General features: G+C 42.8%; 1 long non-coding RNA gene across 1 annotated transcript; it reads right to left on the reverse strand.

The window, feature by feature from the left end:
* Positions 1 to 1,278: 1,278 nt before the first annotated feature.
* Positions 1,279 to 17,265, reverse strand: LOC307212501. Its single transcript, XR_013837019.1, has 3 exons — positions 17,208 to 17,265; positions 7,992 to 8,111; positions 1,279 to 1,398 (listed from the first exon to the last, which is right to left on the reverse strand). It is a non-coding gene; the product is annotated as an uncharacterized lncRNA (long non-coding RNA).
* Positions 17,266 to 21,531: the final 4,266 nt, after the last annotated feature.

Raw genomic sequence — 21,531 nt, forward strand, 5'->3', positions numbered from 1 at the left:
ACTCTGCTAACCCAGAAAAAGTACCTCAGGTTAAGAACTTTGCTTCAGGATGAGAACAGAAATTGTGCTCCGCCGGTGCGGCAGCAGTGGGAGGCCCCATTAGCTAAAGTTAAAACCGTGTTTATGGAAGACAATCTTACTCAGCTACGAATGATTGCCAGAGGAGAAGAATACATAGCTGGTATTCAGCCCATATAAACAGTGCCCGGGTGGAAATCGCAGAAGTGTCCTGGAAAATCCATGTCAGAAGTGTAGATTTTTGGTGAATTTCATTAAAAGTAGCTCAAAAATTCATTTTATATTTTGGAGATTTTTTAGAGATTTTTTTGTGGGGGAAGCTCAACAACTTTGCCAAAAGAACACAACAACTTTTGTGTTTGGGTTTTCTGGTTGAACTACTTGAGAAAAAGTCTTTTCTCAGATTGCTGGTTATCCCACAACAGCTGCATGTTCAAAAAGCTTGAGAAGAGACCCTATCCACATGCCAGGATAGGCACAAAGAGCAAATGTGGGTGGTGCAGATCCTGCTGGCCCAGAATCCCTCATTGCATGCAGGGAAAACATTGGCATAGGGCCCTTTCTCCTGCTCATCAAATGCACAGTCAGCAGGGGGCATAAGAACATAAGAAGAGCTCTGCTGGATTAGAGCAAAGGCCCATCTAGTCTAGCATCCTATTCTCACAACAGCCAGCCAGATGCCCATGGAAAGTCCACAAGCAGAATCTGAGTGCAAGAGCACTCTCCCCACTCATAATTCCCAGCAACTGGAATTCAGAGACATACCGCTTCCAATGGTGGAAGTAGAGCATGGCATGACAACATGCATGATCATGGCAGGTGCAACCCCATTCTCCCCCTCCATAGTTATGAACTACCCTAGCAAAAGCAACAGCAATTCTCAGGGTTGCTACCTTGGTAAAAGGCCAGACTGAAACCATGTGGGCAGAAGATGTTACCAGACGAGCGTGAGAGCAACTCAGCAGGGGAACAACCATACCAGAGCTTTTAATATGGAAAAGGTGTTTTAGACTCACTCAGCAACTCTCTCTTGCTAGCAATAATACCAAGAAGGCTTGTTCATTCCAGTCCCAGCCTGTCTCAATAAGTGCCATTTTATCTCCTTTGCAGATGAAGCAAAGTCTTTAAGGCATCAACTGAAAATGGCCTGTCATTGATTACAAAGTTATTTAGTTACGGGTATGTAACTCTAAACTGCAGAGCTACGTATTGCACTTTATTAGTGAATGCCGGCTGCTGAAGGATATGGAGAGATCAATAGGATATGACAGGGTGGCTGGGGCGATTTTGCTTTCATTCAACATGTTGCAGAATTATGGATTTGCAAAATGCTTCCCAGATGTTATTAAGATTTGCATCTGCTGTGGAAGAGGCTGGGCACTAAAAAAACAAAAACGGGGGGGGGGGATTAGTTTTTCTGTATTTCCACAAAATGATAGAGAACAAAGAAAGCATTAACAGTGATTAATTTCTTTAAAATATATTTAAAAAATTGTCCAGTAGCACCTTAGAGACCAACTAAGTTAGAGACCTTAGAGTTGGTCTCTAAGGTGCTACTGGACAATTTTTTAATTTTTTAATATATTTTAACTGCATCAGACCAACACAGCTACCTACCTGAATCTAATTTCTTTAATGTAAATGTGCTCAAAATATTCACATTGTTGAAGGGTGGGGGAGGGACAAAGAAGGCCAGGATCTGGGGGCTGCTGCTGCAGAAGGCATATTGCTTTGGTTGTTCTGAAGATGTTTGTAAGGGGTTTCAGGATGGAAAGCACATAACAGGGAAAAGCAGAGCCACACATTCTCTGTTAAAGGGTAAGATGTGAAGGAATAGCTTTTCAAGGAACCAAGAAGCTTGGTCTAAAGTCACAAGAGCAGCCATACGACTGAAACTAAGGAAGCCCAAATCTGATCTGGTCCTAGATGGGAATACACCTGGGGAACCCCTTACACATTGCCTTGAATTTGATGGAGGAAAGTTGGAATTTAAATGAACTAAGATTGCAAACCTACACATATTTAACTAGGGAGTGAAACCCAGTTCAACACACTGGGACACAATTCCAGCTAATCATGCACTGCACATATATAAATAGGGGAGGAGGAGGGAGGGAGACTTGAGAGAAGCACCCTCCTACTCAGAGCAGAGGACTTTTGGGAGGGAAGGAGGAGCCAGGTCTGGTGGAAAGCACAGAAGCAGGAAGCAGCGGGGTAGTGAGGGAGAGGGAATCTCTATTAGCACAGAGTCAGTGAAAAGAATATTGGGTACTATCATTGCAAATATGGGATCTGGGGATCTGGCAGTGACCTGGAACAGGAATAAAGAGCACAGGACTAATAGGCAGGAACTGTGCATGACAACAAAAAGTAGAATCTGTAAGCAAAGGTGGTCAGAGACAGATTCTTCAGAACCCTGGACAGGACCCAGGGAAGAGACAACTTGTTCCGGAGAAATGTTTAAGGGCTGGGGAAACTTTGGCCCTCCAAATGTTTTCTGGACTATAACCCTCCATCATCTCTGACTGTAAGCCTGGGACTGATGGCAGCTGGATTCCAGCAACATCTGGCGAGCCACAGGTTCCCCAAACCTACCTATGAGTCCTCAGCCTAGCCAGGCCTCCTCAAACCCACCTCCTTACTGGAAAGTGGAGATCTTCAAAGTGGTAGTCCTCTGGCCTGGAACTTGGAGCCTGGCACACCATAATCTTGCACTGGGCACACTGCCAGCTAAGATGAGCAGCCCTGGTGGCACATGAGGCCTTGGTGGCCTAGCCCCTCACTGGGTTTCACCTCAGGGGCTAATGTCATTCATGGTAATGGGCCAAGGTCTCTGATTCTTTCAATAATCTGTCAGCATTTCGGTAAGCTGTGCCCCTGGACTTTCTGACTTTGCAGACTCCCTTCCTTCAAGTAATTGTTCGAATTGCTACTATTAGCCTGGGCCATGTTATGCAGCTTATGGAAAGGAAAGATTTTTATTTGAGGGTTTTATTCCCTCAGAATCTTGTTGTTGTTGTTGTTTTGGGGGGGTAACTGTTACCTGCTTCAAGTGTTTAGAATACCATTGCCTATATAAGATTGTCCGTGTGTGTGTGTGTGTGTGAGAGAGAGAGAGAGAGAGAGAGAGAGAGAGAGAGAGAGAGAGATGTCTCTCGGTTTTGTAGTTGGGAGTCACTGAAAACATGGGAAAGTGGAGGGAAGGAACAACCTATAGGGAACGCCAAAGGATATTTTAGCTTTGCACAGAAGAGGTCTAACACCTCATAACTCATGGGAGTATGCCAAAAAAGCCAGAAGTAAACCCTGAAATACCTTTCCTTAATGTGTAAGACAAAAACCAACCCAAAGCACATTACCCTTGGCTCATGTCTCTCTTGGAACTTCTCAGGTTTGGGACAATGAATGGCAGCAAATGCAGAACTGGGATGATGGGGCCTCCCTTCCCTCAGGAAGGCCACGTGAACTACATCTAAGTTGCCAAGAAGTTGTTTTTAATTCACCTTTCTGGAGCATTTCCTTCAAAAGAAGTGAAACACGTACATTCCTGTTGAAGCAGACTAATGCAGCCCAGACAATAATACCCTATAAATATTCATGATTTTGTTTTAACATTAAGATAACATCTGTTTGAAAACATCTGCAATCTGTTTTCAATGCTTCAGTAACATTTAAATTAAGTGTAACTAATACAATAAAGCTCTATTAGGGATAATGATAATGAAAGATGCCCATTAAGAGACATGAATAACATGGACTGCAGGCCACAGCAGGGGAGCAGGAAACAGACTCAGGCAAACTTAAGCTCAATCATTATCAAGGCTCTTCTCCACCACCACCACCACCACCACCACCACGGTGGATTACTGGTTAGAATGGTCTTCGGCAGCTTTTCAGTTATCTTGAGATGGCAAGAACATAGACACACCTTATATTCAGGTACTGATCAGATCTATATTCCCATTCTGACAATATTCACTTGGAAGGGGCCCTGTGTATTTCAATGGAATGATTTCCAAAGTAGGAGGCTTGAGGCAGACCTCCGCAACTTGCGACTTGCCACGATGAAAATTAGCCCACCAGCCATGCATAGCAACCCACCTTGATGGTCATTGCTCCCCAATATGATTGTAAAAGCCCACAAAATAATGGATTTGTCAAGCACTCAGCAGCTCAAAACACCTGGCTAGTAGGGTGTGATTTGGTTTGGTTTGGTGTGCCACCACTTGTGTAGGGCTGCTTTAGATTCTAAGCCTTACTGTATTTAGCTCAGGCTCAACTGTGATCTTTGAACATCTTCCTGAAGTACAGCATCTGTATCAGAAGCCTGGGACCCTAATATCGCACAAGGCACATTTATGTACCACGTCATAGGGCTAAACAATATAGTTGCTGCTCCCTCTAGTGGCCAGACATAATTTGATTTTCCCTTAGGAGTGGTCGCTTGTACCAACCTCTCATCTCTACAATTTTTGCGATGCATGGCTCTCTTGATGCATTACGGTATTATAATATTTTGTTGGAAGCCGCCCAGAGTGGCTGGAGAAGCCCAGCCAGATGGGTGGGGTATAAATAATATATTACTACTACTACTACTACTACTACTAAGAGTTCCCCAGTAAGCAAGGGACATGTGTATGTTTTTGTTGTTTTACAAGTAGGGTGGAAAATAAAACTGGATTATAAACAATACAAGTAATCACAAAGGGACTGCCAACAGGTAGGTGTTGCTTATTTCAATTGTGTTTGTTTGCAAGCAATGGCCACAGTCCACCTTTTTTTGTACCAAGAAAGAAAGAAAGAAAGAAAGAAAGAAAGAAAGAAAGAAAGAAAATTCCAATTTCAAAAAAAAATGTGGCCCCCAAATCACGAAACCTCTCTTGAGGTTCCCGAAAGCTCAAAATGCAGGCTGAAGTTCAGGAGCAAGAGCAAGCAGAGATTTTAGCAGCAACAGCAAGTTGTATATAATTTATTATATATTATCACAATAATTTTTAAAAACAAATGTTTAGAAGAGCAAAGAGAGCTATGCAAACACCTGCACCAGGTTTCCTTTTAAAGTCTCCAAACTGCTTATTTTATGTTCAGGTGCGTTGAAAGAGAAGTTTGGCAGCTCTGAAGGACACCTTCTGAAAAAAGTGTCAGATCAAAGTCTGAAGACCACTAGCAGAGTATAAAGCCGTCTGAGATCAGCACAGATTAAATGTGATGCAGCTATTAAAGTGTGTTCTCATGCCCACCTGGAGATGTAAAGCATTCCCTTTTCAAGTACAGTGTTCCGTGTAAAAGCAGAGCTCTGACCAAGTGATGGAAGTCCACATCGGCATAGACTCAACTGTAAACCCGTAAAGCCTTGGGTCAGAAATATTATTGCTACCTGTGTGTTCTGCACAGAGCCAGGAGCGCTTGGTTTAGTGGGAGGCAGAATCAGGCTGCATCCACAAGATTCCAGCCAGACAGATGCAGAAAAGAAAAGCATTGGTGGAATCTGAGTTTTTAAAGGTTTATTAATCTAGATTTCATATTATTTATAGCCCACTCCTCATGGACACATGTGAAAAAACAGTACTAACAACGCACAGTCCTCCAAGCATTGTAGACAAGCCACAGCAATCCCAGTTGCACCGCTGTGCCCAACTCTACTTAAACTAAGCAAAGTCAAGTCGCAGGCAGTAAATTGCTCCTTTTTCTTTTGTGTGCGTGTTTGCATGTGTGCGCATGTGTGGTGATGTTTCACAGTTTGATTATCAGTCATGAAAAGACATTACTTAAAGCAGCAGTGACACTGTCTAATCATTCTTGTGAAATATAGACTTCTCTCTCCCCTTCAGACAGAGCCGGCATTAATACACATTTATGCAAAGCAGAGACAGATCTGTCACAGGCTAATCTTTGCAAGTATGATAGATGATGTTTATTTTCAGTGATGGAATGAAACACCCCGGCTGACAATAATTGTAATAAAAAGGACAGATCAACTTCTATAAAATGATTGAATTACCAAGTCTATTGCATTAATGCCTTCTCTCAGCTGTGTCATAAACCTGCTTTAGGTTTGTTCCAAGTTACGGTACACTGGGAAGCATCCACCTTCAGCGAGACATCCTGCCCTTGACCTGCACTAATCAGAGGGCAGCCGTGTTTGGATGCCATTTCTGGCCATGGCTATTTGTATTCATTTAGAGCATGAAACAATGTTTCCCAGTCCCTGGCAGAAAGTAAGAGAAGAGCACTATACTCAAATTTACAGGGGTTAGACCAGAGAGTCCGGAGGTGATTAATAAGGTGCCCAAATTCCATACATTATTTGAACTCTAATAGAACATCATGCACTGTGTTGAATAGGAAAAAAGGGGGTTTATCAATAGTCATCTCTGCCTGCTAGCTATCAAGCCAAGTGCTAGGTTATACTGCTGGCATTTAAAGCCTGAATCAACTCGGGACTAGCAGACCACCTCCCTTAGTACAGATCAATCTTTAAGATCTTCCATTGAGACCCTGCTGGCCGTTCCATGGCCAGCTTGATGACAATGTGGAAGGGTACGTTTCTCAGTGATAGCACCCACCTCCCAGAATGCCCTCCCATGAATAATAAGCAAGACAGAGACAGGAAAGACCTTTAAACACCTCCTAAAAGCAAATACCCATATTTTTAACTCTGTCTTGTATAGTGCCCAGATCTCACACACACACACACACACACACACACACACACACACGAATGGAGAGAGAGGAAGGGAAGGAAGGGGAGAGGAGAGGAGGGGCACTCTCAATCTGCCAGCCCAAGGGCTATTATGGTAGCAGATGGGACAGTTCTACTGCTGCACAACAGAAGAACACAACACAACAGTTGTGCTGGGAGAAACATATTTCGTGGGAAGAAGGGCTGCTTGCTAAACCACTGCAGTAACTGTTGCTCTGGGAGGGAAATAGGAGGTCTCCTGAATACTCTCGGCAAACTACAGTTCCCAGGATTCTTCTGTCATGACTGTTTAAAGTGGTATCATAATCTGAACAAGACCTTAATCAGATTCAGCTCATATATGTCAGAAGCAACATGCCTTTATAGATTTTATAGCATTTTTAATGCTTTTTGAGGAACTGTTTCATTTAGCATTTTATGTAACCCATCTGTGCATCTGTACTATGTGGACGTCAACACAATCTTGCTCCCACCCACCCCATCTGTCCCTGGATGCAGCAGTGACACGGGCAACCAGAAATCAGGTGACACCTGCTGCACCACCCCACCACCCACGACAGTATAGGGTAGAGCAATCAATTGATTGATTGATTGATTGATTGATTGATCAATAGATAGGCAGATGTGTTATCTTACCCAATATTAATGTGAGGGTTGCATTTGCAGTGTTGCTCATAGTACTACTGTTTTTAAAAGTGGTGATCATTCATACCAAAGTTACAACTATTACTTAAGAGATGAAATGACCCACTACTGGAAGGGGTTGGCATTAACATGTTTAAAGGGAGAAATTACATAATTTTTACATAACAAAAAACCATCGAAAAAGTCGCTAAGCCTTTTGCCTCATATATCCTTGAATGTTTTTTTCCCCTCCTCACATAACATTTCTAAGGCATTCCTCCAAACATTTCATAAATATTGCAGAAGTAATTGGGGTTATAATAAAGGCAGAGGAAGCCTGAGCTCTTCAGCTGGCCTGCATATGCTAGCCTGGATTTCTCTAGTGTCATTTGCTTCCCAGCCAGTCCTGTTTAAACCCGATACAGCCTCGCCTTTGAACACACAAAAACTTCCAAGTGCCTTGAAGTGCGATGAGAGGCTTGGAGCACTTAGAGATTCAGGCATCTGTGAGACATTTTGATGTCTTCCCCAAGCACTGGGGTGCTTTTTGTTTCTCTGTTTGTTGTCACCACTTTCATTAAACTTGCATTAGATCTGAAAGTGCAGTGGACTCTACCTGAGATTTTTCAGAACTATGTTATCATACCTTCCTTGAGTTCTTCATGAAGAACCTTGGCAGACTCGTGTCTTCCAAAGTCCCTGTAGACCCATGCATAAGAGGCTGGCATGAGAAACCTCCAAGCAATCCTGTTTGCGTTCCGCACCCCTATGGATAAAAAAAAGGCATGTATTATTTTTTCTGGAAGCTGAATGTTATGAAAATTAAGTGCGTAGGTTGTAGGAAGCCGCATGTAGACAGTACTGGGGAAAGAACTTGGGACTAAGGACCTTTCAAATGTTTGAGAATGTGCAGTTGGTTTAGTCTGGGTCCAGGGAAAGGTTGTGTGAGGTCTGGTGTCAGCAAAAGGGGTTCCTATGAACCAGGAGAGTGAGGAGGAATAGGAACACTATCAGGAAACTTCAGTGGAATAAGTTTTGTTTACCTTGCATGCTGAGAGGTTTGCACCTGCCCTAGAAGATAAATCAGATTTTCCATCTTGTGTTCCTCACACTTCAGTCTGAAACCAGTTCACTGGTCTCTTAGAGCTAAAGTATATATCAACTTCACTACTACTCCAATTAGAGGAGACCTATGAAAAGCTCCATTCTATTCTCTCACCACTTTGATGGCAAGTGTGTTTTCATGGGTCTTAACAACATAAGAAAGAAAACATATCTTAAAGTGTCAGGAAAAATGTGTGGTATTCATTGATTTTTTTAAAAAATAAAATAAAATGCCCAGCTTGTTTTCATTGGGTGTTGACACAGACAGAAAGTTTCCCTGTCCCACTCCAGGAAATTGGGGCAGGGTTGTTTTCTTTCCCATTTGCTGGCTAATATATATATTTTTTAACTTTTGGCATTCTGAAACCTACGAAGACAGTTCGGAGGCCAACACATTTTCCTCTTATAAGTCAGGGCATTCCTGTTAGCTTGCTTCTTTGAGTTAAACACACCTTCTGTATTGTTGTCAAAGGGGTGGGGGATAGGTCTTCCAGAGGAAGCACCGCAAGTGTGTTGCTAAGATGGTGTGAATGGCTCTCAGATTCAACCTCTAGCCCAGTTCTTGAATGAATGTTGATTGGCTGATTGACACAAAGTGTGCACGGAGGAGTGGAGTAACATTTTCATACCAATGGGCAGCCTCCCCGGGACCACATGACAGTGGTGGGTGCGGACAGAGGCAAAAATGGGTAGATCAAGAGATGTGACTCTTACCGTTGTATGATAGGCCACATTCCATCCAGGCAAAAGCTGAAAGCTTCCATACACAGAGAGACAAACACATATCTCTCAGTCCTCCATATGGTGGGAGGGGGAGTTCTTTTTACAGTACTGTACAATGACACATTTCAGCCTGGCAAAAATACTTGAGGGGTTGCAGAGCAAGCTCAATGGGCAGTGTGGTCTGAGGGGAAAGGGTGAAAACTTGGGAAAGTCCTAAGGGCCAGGCAGAAATGTCTGGAGGGTCACATTTGATGTCCAGGCCCAAGTTTCACCAATTCACTTTGATATTACCTTACCCTGTAACCCATGCCTTAGGCCCAGCCTTCCAGTGTTCTAGATCCAAACTCCCAAGAGCTGACTGGCTTTCCCAGCTGGCTTTCCCATGGGCCTTTGCCATGAGTGTCTCTGCATGTTGGGCTTTTGGTCTTGTTTTAAATGTATTTTTTGTTTTTTATTATCTTCTGTGTAAATTGCCCGGATAGTGGTTTAGAAGGTGATGATAAATCAGTGGTAAAATAAAATAATAACCCTAACCTCATGGTGAGTTTTCACCCATATTTTCAACTTTTAGAAACACTCACTTTCCAAGTTACACAATGCCCATTCAAGATTAATGGTGGGTGCCAGTGAGTGGAAGGAAACAATGTGATTACTTTTACTTCACATGGCGAGATTTGTTGCTATTGCAGCACGAGTGGAAACTCACCACAAAGAAAAAGTCTGAGTACAGAGTAGGTAACAGCTAGACCAGGAGGCCTTGCTTAGCTTATTTAGTCGAATCCCGTGGAGGGAACTCCTTGGTAGATTCCTCCCTGGAGTACCAGTGGCTTTCTGTTTGTGGGATATAGAGCCTGGATTACACAGACTGATCTGTGGGACTAATGAGAGACTGGTTCCACCTTTGACTCAGTGGCCTTTCATTTCTTTCCAGCTCCTTAAGTATACAGGTGAGGGATTGCAAGCTGAATTCTCCTTTGTTTGGAAAGTGCCCTGCTTGTAAGAAGCCCATTAATGAGGGCTTTAGCCATGACTTCTCTCTGATATGCCAGCTTTCTAGGTGCAGAGAGAGAGGACAAAGACATACAGAGAAGAGTAAGAGAAACATGTGGTTTTCTGACCCATATGGTTGTACCATATGATGTTCCATATTTGTAACTTGGCACTGAAGGCTTGATTTATGAGATGCAGAACTGCCACTGCTCCATGTGTCTCACCCTGCTCTTACTTGCAAATATGTTGCAGGACATGGTGTCAAGCCAGCTATGCATTGTCCCACCTCCAGTGTTCGAAACTCCCACTGTTCTAGGCACATTTTACAACAGGAAATTTCATTAGCACAAGCAGTTTCTGAGCTCTGGGCGCAGTACTCCGCCTAAGATTTCAGATTAAAACTGGAAGGAAAGGAGGACCTTTTTCTGCCTCCCCACTTCCAGCTACTCTCTGAAGTCAGGAGAAGAGACCCTCTTAATAATATTAGGGGGGTGGGCAGGGGAAAGACTACACCATGTGAAAAATGAACCTAATATTTTAGCTGCAGTTCATTCATTTTCAGCTTTGAATTCTTGTTATTAAAAAGTGTGCCTAGACATTCCGTTGTTGTGCCCATAACCTAGGCTTAAGTTGCCATTTAGCTCCTAGCTTTCATATCTCAGTTCCTAACACTGCCCACCTCACATTACTGACTGACAGCAGTCAGAGTGAGGCAATGACATGGCCTGTATTGTGCTTGTCTAGACATTGCACAGAGGAAGGATGGGGGAGACGACATGAACAAAAAGAAGTTCCATGCATTTATAATATCAAGTAAAGCCCCATGATGCATGGACTGTGTGCCTCCTGCCTGTTGAAAAGCCAGTGCTATAACTTCTACAGAACAGAGCATATTCCTGTGGTTCTGAAGGAGACCCACAATGGGCTCTTGCTGAAAAACCAAACTACTGTATGTTCTGCTAGCCCTTAGTGTTGCGTTCATGATTGTGTACAGATTAAAGTTTCCCCCATCACCACTAGAATCAATTATCTGGGTCCCAAGAATGACTCTGTTAATATGATACAAAACCTAACCCATATTAAATTTACAACACATAAAAGAAAGCAATGCTATACCACAGTTATAATGAGGATGCAGAATGGCTAAGGGGGGGGGGGGACATGTTCGGTTGTAAGCACACAGACCAGCACAAAGTAAGGGATACTTAAACTCCATTTATGCCATTGGGCCATAAGCACATGTAACTAGGCTGGCTGCTTGAACTGGATTGCTGAAGTGAGCCAGTGCATACTGAACAGGTTGTTATACTCCAGTTGTCCCGAGTGGCTGGGGCAAACCCAGTCAGATGGGTGGGGTACAAATAATAAAATAATTATTATTACTGGCAGGCACTGGCTGTTTCTAATACAAACTCTTGTTTTGCTGATCCCATGCACTTTGTATTAGTGTGCTGGTCCAGGGGGGAGGTTACCGTGGGGCGAGGTCCAGGACCTGAGTTGAGGGTCGGCAGACGGTCCTCCTCGGGCGAAGCGGGGTCCACAGCGGGAAGCCGGGCAAGGACAGGAACTCTGGGGGAACAGGACTGGATGCTGGCCAAAACAGCTCATCAACGACGTTGCTCCCACAACCTGGGACCGGGCTGACTGGCCTTTATATTCTCTGAGGCCAGGGGCGGTCCCGGCCCCCAGGAGACCCGCCTCTCCTGGCCTTAAGGCGAGCACTCCTCCTGGGAGAAACCAGTTCCCTTCGCCTCTCTGCCCTGAGCCTCTGCAGTTCAGGAGAGGCTGAAGGGTTACTGGGCCCAGGGGGAGACTCACCTGTAGGCACTGAGTCCTCAACCACCTCTGGAGCCAGAGTGGATTCACCTGGTGCCTGCTCCTGAGGATATGGCACAGATGCAGGCGCTTCAGAATTAAGGCCCTGCCCCAGTCCTGGAGGCGGGGACTCCTGTGCAGGCTGGGATTCCTCCGGTTCAGCCTCTGAATCGGATTCTCAGGCCATCACAATTAGTGGGGAAACATGGCTAATTTGTTTTGGTCTATTACAGATGCTGTAAAAAGGTAAAAGTAAAGGACACCTGACAGTTAAGTCCAGTCGCCAACAACTCTGGGGTTATGGTGATCATCTCACTTTACTGACTGAGGGAGATGATGTTTGTCTGCAGACAGTTTTTCCGAGTCATGTGGCCAGCATGACTAAGCCACTTCTGGTGAAACCAGAGCAGCTCACTAAAACGTCATCTACCTTCCTGCCGGTACAGTACAGATTTATCAGTACAGATGCTGTACTGATACACAAAAGGTGAGAGCACATAAGCATCCCCATGTCTTGGGGTCTGAGGATGACTGATCTGATGACCTAGGCTAGGAAAGTTCATCAGCAAGGCAAAATAGCAGTAGCGGTTCCCATTTATTCCCAACATCTGGGTGGATAGGGGTCCACCCTTTCTAAATATGGAGCCTGCATTTCATGTTATTACAGTGAAAAAGACTCAATATAATTTTATTTCATTCAAAGGCCTCGTTTTTCGCCCGTTTCTTAAAACAAGCATTGTCAGCACAGAAAATGAATCGCAAAAATATCAGCTGCCCAAAACATTCTTTTTTAAAAATAAAAGTAAATGTTTGGCGATACCTGGCTTCTTGAATCTAAAAGACAGATTCCTTGAGAGCATAAGCTGGAGGTAAGAAAGTTCTCTGACAATAGTCAATGCAATTTCAAAAATATTACTGTGGAATTATTATTATTATTAAATAGCTAAGAAGAAGGAGCTGTTGTAAGGATTACTGATATAATGCTTATGAAGCACTGTATCAAGTGCAACCCATGTGGGACTTCCGGGTTGGCACCTCCGACAATGGTGGAGTTCCTCCAATCGGGAGGAATTTGCTCTGTGGAAATCAGGGTCTGACCGCCACGGCAAAGGAGGAGACCCACTAAAATCACAGGCGGGAAAAGCCTGTGAACGTGGGATTCGGCTGGCACCTTTTGCGCCTCCCCTACTCACAGGGAGACCCGGTTTCGGGGCTCTGGAGCGACGTGGGGTGAGTGGCGCGGTGCTTCAAATTGACTGCTTTTTTCACGGAGTGAAGCCGCATTGCTGTTGCCGGAGAGCGCTGACTTTTTCCTGTGGACAATTTGACTTTAAACAACTACCCGTGAGTAGAACGGAAAATTGGATCTACAAAAGTCTTAATTTGGTACCGAAACGGGAAGGTTTCAAACAGGAAGTCTGCCTTCCCCTTTTGTAAATAGATTGAAGCAAAGAAGCTGCAAGCTAAGGTCTTGGAAAGCCTTATGTAAAGGATTAAACTTCCATCGATTAAAATCATTAAACCCCCCTTGGAAGCAGGAGAAGAGGGGGGAAATTTTGGATCATGTAAGCCTGCAGGGGAGAGTGATAAAAATTAAATTACCACTGCTCTGAACCTGGAAACGGGCTGCCAGTAGATTGACGTTTTGGGAGAGTTCATTGACTGTGAATAAAACATGTTGACAGTTAGTTAAATAAGAGAAATATATTGTTTCCATTGTCCTCTTCTGCGTTTAAAAAGGAGGAAAAGTAACTGAAAATTGAAACTAACTTTACTTTTTGAACAGTGCTTGAAAGGATTGATACAAGTGGAGACTGTTTCCCTCTAGAGGGAGCTTTGGAAACTGTTACAAGAGTGGAGCTGGGGAATCTCCAGCTGCAGGATAAGAACTGTGAGAATGAGGGATTAACCTTGGACCATTTAAGAATGTCGACAGGAGAAGCCTTAGTGACTGCATTATGTAAGATAAGCTATTTGTTGGAACAGCTTCACAAGAAGACCGATGTTATGACTACTAAAATTGATAACTTGGGACAAAAAGTGATTAATTTGGGACAAAAAGTGAGCACCAATACAGAAATTATTCAGGATTTGGTACAGGAATCTACTTCAGCAGAACAAATTGTGGAGAAGGAGAAGGAAAAAGTTATTGTCAAACCTAAAGTAATACAAGTGGGAGCCTCAGCCTTACAGAGGCAAATTGAGGACTATAAGTTGAGGCCTTTTATGATTGAATCTAGAAAAAGTCAGATTTTGAGGATCGGAGCCCAGCCTGGACTGGAGAAGGAAAGCTGGAAAGATCCCTCCATGCAGGGATTAACTGAATTTTGGGACATGGACTTGGGTCAGGAGGAGACTGGAGTTCTGGGGGCCTTTGGATTTGGAAGAATCTTGAAACATGTCCTGAAATACTTTATGGATCTTAGCTTTAACTATGGAAATCTGGCTGACCTGTCGAGGAGGAATAAAAATATTGCTAAGTTGGAGTTTTCCCAAGATCTGCTCTATAGCATCAAAGAATATGAAGAAGACCTGCAGAAGGGACTTGGGAAAGAGTTAAGAGCCTCGGACATAAGATCTCCAGGTTGATGGACTGTATGGAGTTGACGGAAGTGACTGGCAGAGTCCGAGACCGGGGAGAGGAGATGGTGGAAGAGGATTGGAAAATTTAAAGTCTGTATATAGAAATACTGTAAAATTAATGAGTGATAGAAAAATGTTGGAATGAAATTTTATGGCCTTAGTAGAAATGTTATAAGGAGTTAAGCTTAAATATATATACTGTATTAGTTTTAATGGAAATAAGATTAAAAATATGTTAAGACATTTATATGACAGAAAATAGAGAAAGATGGAAAGGAATTGCTGAAACAATTAATAGAAGTAGAATACAAAAAGGGAGGTGAGAGGAGGCCGATGAAACAAGGGAATGAAAGATAGAGTATGGAAAAGGTATGATGTATGTTTTTAAATTGTTTTTGTTTTGTTTTGTTTTGTTTATTGTGTTTAGTTTAATGTGTTAAGGTTGTGTTTTGTATTGTTTATATATTGTACTGTATTGTTTTTTCTCTTTTTTGTTTTCTTTCTCCTGTCTTTTTTCCTTTATTTCTTTTTTGTAAGCTTTAAAAGTAATAAATATTATTTTTTAAAAAAACAAGTGCAACCAATGTGGTGTCATCCAGACACTGTCGAGTTCCATGGGACATACTCCCAGTTAAGTGGGTGTAGGATGGTACCCTTAGTCCAGATCCAATTGGCTCTGCAAATGTGTATTTTCCAATGGAGGATAAGGCCATCATTGACTACTAACCCAGGCGGCTATTTTCTACGCTTTGCGATACCAGTTGCTGGAAACCGCAGGTGGGCAGAATGCTGTTGCGCTCAGATCCTGCTTGAGGGATTTGCATAGGCATCTGGTTGGCCACTGTGAGAACAGGATGCTGGACCAAAGGGGTCACTGACCTGATGCAGCAGAGCTCTTCTTATGTTCTTAAATTTATGTTAATGTGAGTATTATCAAAAACACTCACATGGAAGAAAATGTTACAGACCCTGACCCAAACCAAGGTGAATGATGTTGTGGCTGCCCCCTCTTAAACCTCCTTCTCTTTTCCCCCTTCCTCCCTCTGGTAGCATAAAGGGAAATTAGGTCCTCAGTTTCCAGCCTACCCACAAAGTCCTTGAACTAGCAAGAAACGTTAGCAGATGTTCATTAACGCACAGGCAACTGGAGGATTGGAGGCGTTTGCTAGTGATCCATGTTATGAATAAATGTTTGAAAGTCTCTACAGGGGAATAGCAATTCTGGTTCACAGCCAGTTGGCTACATATTACCGAAGGGCTTGGTGGGAAAGGGGTTAGGCTGAACAGCTTTGGTTTTGTAATTGTAATTGTTATTATTATAAATCTGAAAAGTAAACTGCCTAAAACATATGGAAATTTACATGCATTAACCCCCCAGCCGTCCTGAACATATGAAAGGGAAATACTTGCATGAGAACAATGATTTCGGGTTAAAAGGGGGGATTTTGTAAAGGTAAAGAGTTTCCGATCCCACTCTAAATTTGTTGTCAATTTGCCCTGTTGACTCAAAGGCTATGTCTTATTTAAAAACACTACCAACACAATCGTAAGATTCACCTTTACACATGGCAGCCTTAACTTGTGAGTGGGGAAGAAACATTACTTATTTACCCCCTAATTAGAACAACAATAAGAACTTTTTGAAGGCCGCTTTGCCTAATGTAAGTGGCAGGAGTTTGGAAAGAGGTGAAAAGCAGATGGTTATGTCTGAGGAGATTGCAACTTGTAGCTTCCCATTTTTTACACCTATAGGTTTAAGAGACCTAGGCAGATTCATCCTTAATGAAGATCAAAATAAACTGATAGATGTAAAACATTCCCCCCACCCACCTTACAAGGAAGTACATAGCCCTTAGGCAGATCACCTCCATTCTAAGAGCCATTGCATTATCATGGTTAGTGTTGGACTAGGACCTGGGAGACCAGGGTTCAAATCTCCACTCAGCCATGAAGCTCACTGGGTGGCCTTGTGCAAGTCACTGCCTCTCAGCCTATTCTACCTCACAGGGTTGTTGTGGAGATTGGTAAGGAGACCTGCATCCCAAATTAACATTTGCCTAAGCAAGATGTGAACTGAACCAGTCATCCTTCAAAACTTGCACCCCTAAGTTTTGCAATGCAAATTCTCCAGTGAAGTTATATGTGCAAAATTGTACATATGAGTGTAAAATGTGCATAATAAATACATATATTAGTAGAAATAACACACCAAATTTCATAATATAACAGAAAAATGCCTTGCACAAATGTGTATATTAGGCAAAACTGCACACATAAATGTGCATGTATTAGAAGAAATTCACGCTAAAATCTTACGGTTTTTCATGAAGACTTATTTTTTTAGATCGTGAACTGATGTGGAAATTTGCAGAACTGAACTTAAGATGGGGAAAATGGGGGAAATGAGAAACAGAGATCTGAAACTGACATATTTCCCCATCCCTAGTTATTTCCTCATATTCCTGACATGGGTGGATCTGAGGTCAACAAGAAGAAAAATGCAATCCCAACCAAACTGACATTTGGCTGACCTCAACCAACCCAAATCAGCATGGCAATGTAGGAATCAGTGTTTTGCTCCACCCAGAGAGCATTCTTTCCCACCATATGCTATATTGGACGGCAACTTGGATAGCTGGACACTTACCTTTTAAAGCTTGTCCATGCAGCATTTTGGACTTGTAGCTGCCTCCTTCAGAAAGGGCTTGGCTCGTATTATGGACTAGGGAGAGAAAGGGAAAGAGAGAAAGAGACAGAAAGAATCAAAATGATGCTATACAAAAGCAAAGACCAAACAAACAAACAAACAAACAAACAAACAACCTTTTCACTTTCCTGTTTTAATTATCACAGTTGCCTGTAAAATATAAGAGAGATGTACCATGGGGGAGCTGTGGGAGTCTGCTTTTAACTTGTAGCTCAAGGCTATAACTTAAGCTCACCGTCTGCTTAGAGTAAAGTGATAGATTTTGACTGTGAGATGTGATTTTTGCACACCAAAAGAATGCATAGATTAAATTAGCGTAAGCCAGGGCAGGCTGAATGCCACATCCGATCAATGCATATGGTTAAACTGATTGCAGTCAAATGAGCAGGCCATAGAGGAGGGGTGGGATTTTACATGGAAAATCCTCAGCAGCACCATCTTTTTTTTAAAGTGCAACAAGAAAAATAAATGAAAGAATGTAAACCGAAATAAACTGGGACATTTGGAATAAGCTTATGCAAATGTATGTGGCTTTGAATTGCAAAATGCATTTCTGGGAATGCTATTGCTATTGTTTCAGAACAGGGTCCCAGTTCAAAAACTCTTGACACAATGAATAAAGTGCATGCACACAATCACACTTTCCTATCCTGGAAATATTTTACACTGGATTGTTACATTCGATGCTGATACAAATGGATGGAAATGGGTTTTGTAGTATGGTTATTTTCCAGTTGTGTAAGGCAAGGAATTTACATGGGGAATTTACAGTTGAAAGATACTTGGAAACCTTTTGGTTTCTAGAAGTTCCACACACAGCACTGTAGTATTAAACATCACTGGGTGGACAGAATGTTCATAGGAATATACTTGTTCATTCTCGCACTGCTCTGCATTTCCTGTTTGCAGCTGGGATCATCCCCTGAAGAAGCTGTCCTTGTGGTCTTTCTGGCTAGGAGGGAAGCATAGCACGAATTTCCTTCCAAGTTTATTTTCCAGAAGCAGGCTCAAGAGAGCTGGAGGGGTCAGAGATGAATCCAAATGTTTGCAAGCTTGCCTAAAGCCATGCTGCAGCTGCCTGGACATTTCCAAGGCCAGACATGGCCATTTCCTATTGAACACATGGCTCCACTCTAGTCAGAATGCTCTGCATAAATGACCCAAGTTTCATCATGAAGTTCAAGATGAGAAGCTACGCTGTTGGTGAGAGAACACATGTAATTTCTGGCAGGAGGTGAGTTATGGAGGCCAACAGGTCCCACCATAGCTCCTATGGTGCCTGTGAAAGTCTTGGTAAATATCCCCTCAAAATTCCACAATACTCAAGAGACTGTTTGACCTTTCTGTTTAGTTCCTGTTTGCACTACCTCAAGCCTTTCCTGCATGAAATTCACACCCTTAAACATGCCTATTTTTCATTGGATGCCAGAACTGGATACCCACCCTTTGATCCATTTTGAAGAGAGAAGAGCTGTAAAGAGCTTTTCTCTGTGAAAAGTGGTGCCTTTCCCCCCATTGATGGAGTAGCTGATAGGAAAGCATGGGAGAGCATTTTATCTCTGCTTATTTTCTGCTTTTCAGAGGTGGCAGCCATTTTGCGTTATGCCACACCCCATAGCAGTCTCTTTTGTTTGTTTTTTTAATGTTTTTTTAACAGAGTTTGCAAACATGACAAAAAGAAAGAAAAGAATAAAAATGTAAACCCATAGAACGTCACAGTCTGAAAGGACAAAAGTACAAAGATACAGAGCAGCTCCAAAGGGATACTAAATTATTGACTCATGCAAAAATTTCCTTTACAAATGATAAAGGTATATAAAAGTATTCACCAACGGTGAGTTCCATCATTATTGAAAATAAAGGTTCTATAAGGTCTTAAATGAGCCAGATGTTTGCATATTTTGGTGACACTGAGCGATCGTGTGCCTCAATATTCATGTAAGAAATAAAATCATCCCATAAAGCAAAAAAAAAAAAAAAAAAAAGGGTTAGCTGAGCTCTGCCCTTCAGAAACATTCAATTTATGATAGATTTTTTTCAAGGAAGCTGATTTGTCAAACCCTAGAGTAACAGCAATCCAGATTATTAATATTGAACACAGTAGCCATTTTGTGACTGGTGCCCACGTGCTCTATCAAAATTTCAGATGTGCCCACTGGCCCCCAAAGGCTGGTGATCCCTGAGTTATAAGGAAATCTGCTAATACAGACTAAATCTGCTAACAGCTGACTAAAGACCAACCATGCAACCAGATTGGTATGTCATTTATTTATTTATTTAATACCAGAGATGGAGAGCCTGTAGCCCTCCTGCTGTTGCTGGACTATGGCTTCCATCATCCTTGATTTTTGAACATGTTGGTTGGGGCTGATGGGAGCTGAAGGGCCACAAGTTCCCCATCTCTGTTTTATATGAAGATTTCTATCCTGCCTTTCTCAAGTTTATAGCCCGTTCAGGGCAACAGACAACAATGAAAGCCAACTATATGATGTAACACATGTATACAAAGATACCCTGTAATATAAACAGAGTTAACATACAAAACAAAGGCATCAGATTAAAAAATATATATCTGAGAAACCAAAAGCCTCCTAAACAAAGAGGGTTTTGCCATATGGTAAAACAGTATAAGCCTCTCTGAGCTAACCTTGACTTGTGTTTTTTATTATTGACTGTAGTTCAAACTGTATTTTTCATTCCATCAACACCCTACTTTTGAGAAATTTATAGTGCATGAGGGCCGAGTTATGATCTGGACTCACAGACAAAATCACATGACCACATTTCCGTGAGGCCATCAGCTTTGATATAAATCCACTCAATGTCCCTGAATGTCAGGACTGCCGTCCCAAATGCTATGACACAGGCTCTTATGTACAAGCAAGAGAGAAAGCTTTATTCAAGGCTTAGAACCAAACAGGTTAGCCCATGGCATGGCTAGAGAGAATTTGAGAACAGCATCGGGGATTACGGACCAGACAAAAATTGCAAATATGTCCCAACAAATGGCCATGCCCTTCTTCCCAGCTTTAAAAGGTGAGACATAGCACATTCACTCATGAACCTCTCCCTACAAGACTGGTGCACTTGAAGATGTGGGTCTGTTGCCAATGGTAGAGGTGCTGAGTTCTTGGTGACAGGATAGAAGTCAGCCCCCAGCTCCTCCCCCTCCAGCTGTCCAACCACCCTTCCTGGATGGTTGACACTCTCCCATGTTGCTAGGGAATCTCTCTACTCCATGGAAGAGGCAGGACCAAGAGCTGGTGGATCTTCTCCCTCTTCCTCAGCATCTAAAGGCAAAGAAGCAAGGTCTCTTCCTCCCTCTCAGGTTGTTTCCCACCACTGGGGTCTTCCACACCCTACGTCCTCATCTGAAAGCACCTGGCACCCCAACCCTGTGCCATTCTGGATCATAGGGCTCACAGCTCTGAATGCCAATGCCAATTTGATTGTACCACCCTTTTGAAAATTGTACAGGCCAGTTTTGCCAGTAAGGAAATAAAGGACTAGATAAATGAGCAGTGTTAGGTACAGATGCAGCAAGTCTGATACATCTTTTGATCATCACCCCAGCCTGCCCCCCAATGACCGTTCTGTAAGCAAAACAATCAAAACCATTTTGAAACTGCAAATTGCTTTATAAAGTGAAAATGGAAGTGAGGCAGTTGAGGGAAAGAAGTTAATTTCAGGGGGAAATTATAAATGCAATGAAGCATGCGAAATGAGCAAGTTGGATGTAATGCCATTATGCACCATGAGTGAAGCCATAGGTGTTACATCTTCAGGAATCTGGAAACCGTTTGAGTTTGCAGTCACTCTTTGCAAAGTGTGTGTGTGTGTGTGCGTGTGTGTGCACACACGCAAAGTATTTATAATGCATGTGCAATTAAGAGGCAAAGCCTAGTTCCACAGCATTTACTGAGAAGACTCTGAAAAGGCCATAAAAAACTCACAGGTGACAAGACAAATGAGCAACCTGCCTCTTTTAATGGCTGCATAAAGAGTTGATATTGCAGACAGAAACTGCTGCTGGCACGACAGTTTAGCCAAGTAAGAAGATTAGAATTGCATGATAGCAAGATGCTGATGCCCACATTCCTGCAATCGTCCCCCCCCCCCCGCAGTAGGGATGATGCATATGACAAACAGCCGTTCCCCATGGAATCTCCTCCAAAATGCTCCCCATGTGGAAAACAATAGTAGATGCATTGCTCTGCCTTCTGCAGGCTGATGAAATCCACAAAGCATTCCACTCAAGGCAACC

The sequence above is a fragment of the Podarcis cretensis genome, assembly GCF_951804945.1.
Source record: "Podarcis cretensis genome assembly, chromosome: 1".
Taxonomy (NCBI): Eukaryota; Metazoa; Chordata; class Lepidosauria; order Squamata; family Lacertidae; genus Podarcis; species Podarcis cretensis.